The sequence below is a fragment of the Austrofundulus limnaeus genome, unplaced genomic scaffold, assembly GCF_001266775.1.
Source record: "Austrofundulus limnaeus strain Quisiro unplaced genomic scaffold, Austrofundulus_limnaeus-1.0 Scaffold100, whole genome shotgun sequence".
Lineage (NCBI taxonomy): Eukaryota > Metazoa > Chordata > Actinopteri > Cyprinodontiformes > Rivulidae > Austrofundulus > Austrofundulus limnaeus.
Genome location: NW_013952502.1, coordinates 1,440,748 through 1,442,851, shown reverse-complemented (window position 1 = coordinate 1,442,851; position 2,104 = coordinate 1,440,748). Strand labels below are relative to the sequence as shown.

Below are 2,104 nucleotides of genomic sequence, written 5' to 3'. Positions count from 1 at the left end.
TATATATATACTGTATATGCAAATAGCAAATAGAAAGATATTGATAATCCTAATTGACTTAAAATGGGAAAAGTTTATTTTCATTTCATGTCAGTGTGAAAAAAATGCATATGTACGTATAACCAAAAGTTAACATCTCCACACATTGCCACACACCTACTGTCTGAACAAGTTAAAACATGTAGTAATCGCAGCTCTTCCACCATTCAGTTTGACATTTGCTCACACTGCAAAACATCACTGAAATGTGTGTACCCATTGCAACTACACAAGCCGTACCCTGTGGCTGTAGTTAAAAGCCTCCAAAATGGGTTAATTTGCACATTTGAAGAGCTTGTTTTTTTCTACATTCATTATTATTTTAAGTAAAACTGAGTCAGAGCAGCAGCGAAGGTAAAAGCAGAGCTGTACACATGATGAAAGCTCCGGCCTGACTGGTGTTTCTGATAGATGAGCAGACCATGAAGATGCTTTTGATGTGACCCAGTGACTCCTGCTACCAGGCAGATCTAACACCAATTTGGCTCACAGGTGTTCTATGCTAAAGGCATACAGCTGTTTCCTCTATTATTACCTTGTCAGCTAGGCTGTAGGGCTCATTAGGATGAGCGTTTTGCTCGTAAGTGCTCATTTTGACAGTGATCAAAGCCTGTTGGCTGCTGAGGGTTTGACAGCTTTAATTTTTCAGAGGCCGGTAACTGATGTTTTTGTTTAGGATCCGGCCCAAACATCCGCGCATGATTAAAAAAAATCTGATTTTTGGGTAATAACAGACTTGGTTTGGATTAGAGGGGTTAAGTGCTTCCCATACCTGTTGTATTACATATAGCACAGAACCATAAAGCACAACTAAGTTTCATCGCATTACATCTCTTTTAATGTCAAACGTTTAGATTTTTTTTCCCACAAGAGAAAAAATTAAACGAGACAGGAACATCTGTATCATGCAGTAGGCTTGTATTCTCTTTTTTAAAAATTAAAACAATTAAAATCATGTGCAACTTTAGGTTGTCACAAACTCAATACCATAACAGCTATTTTACAAAAGACCAAGTATGTATTCATTTCCAGCTGTCTCAGGATGTTTCATATCTTTCATCAACCACCATGCATGACTAAATAATTCCTGTTTCAGTCTCTTATACGTGTTGGTTTCTAAAAACAGTAAAAAATAATTTGTACACATTTAAAAAGTCACTTCAAGTTAGCCATATGGGTGTTATGGTTTACAAAGTTCAACAGTCAGCGAAGCTAAGAACCAGACCAGGAGACAGAAATTAAGTGCTCTTTATTTACAGGTGCAGGATAGCGGGTCATCAGCTGAAAGGGAATGAGGAGATGAGGTGAGTACTTTTAAGGGTTTTGTTTTTTAAGAGATGAATATAAATTAAAGTGTTTCTTTTCTTTACAGGTCTTCTGGAAGCGAGCAGCACAGAACAGAGGAGGACTCCAAAAACACAGGTAAGTTCCTTTTTAGGCAGCGTGGAGGTGTTTGAGGCATTTGGCTTTGGCAGGAGGTAAAGATTGTCAAACCTGATTGGAAGTCTCTTTCTTTACAGGCAAAGGGAGAGAAACCATCAGCGAGGTAAATCCACCTTAGAAAACAGGATATGAAGGTAAGTACAAGACCTAAAACTTAGAAACTGAGTGTGGCTTGAACACTACCAGAATGGTAAGATGTATCAAGTGAAGATCTTCTTCTTCTTCTTCTTCTTCTTGTTTAATGGCGGTTGGCAAGCAACTTATTGGTGTGCATTACCGCCACCTACTGGTAAGGAGTGTGGATCAGAATGCAACTTAAAAAAAAAACTAAATCCTTTCTATCAGTTTAGTTTTCTTAAGAAAGCTTATTAAATAACGTAAATATTCAGAACAAGTGAAGATCTGACAGTCAGGATGCCTTATAAAACCCCAGTGGCTCATTAGGAGAATCTTCCTCAGGTGTGCAGAGGTGCAGGAGACAATGAGGCAGCCAATCAGCAAACAAGAACACCAAAAAGCCAATCATAACAATGGGCCTCATGCAAGAACCGTTCGTACACACAGATTTGTTCTTAAGTTGTGCGTACGAGTGATTTAGGAGAATTTGTGGCATTCACCAATG

The 2,104-nt window shown here is 38.5% G+C and overlaps 1 protein-coding gene and 1 long non-coding RNA gene across 4 annotated transcripts in view; both read left to right on the top strand.

Annotated features, from left to right (window-relative positions):
• Positions 1–2,104, top strand: part of LOC106521014 (sodium/hydrogen exchanger 9) — an 85,539-nt gene that overhangs the window by 78,144 nt on the left and 5,291 nt on the right. The gene's annotated exons all lie outside the window — the stretch shown is intronic.
• LOC106521015 (uncharacterized) lies at positions 24–1,809 on the top strand. The gene is made up of 3 exons (XR_001310619.1): positions 24–1,343; positions 1,412–1,461; positions 1,560–1,809. It is a non-coding gene; the product is annotated as an uncharacterized LOC106521015 (long non-coding RNA).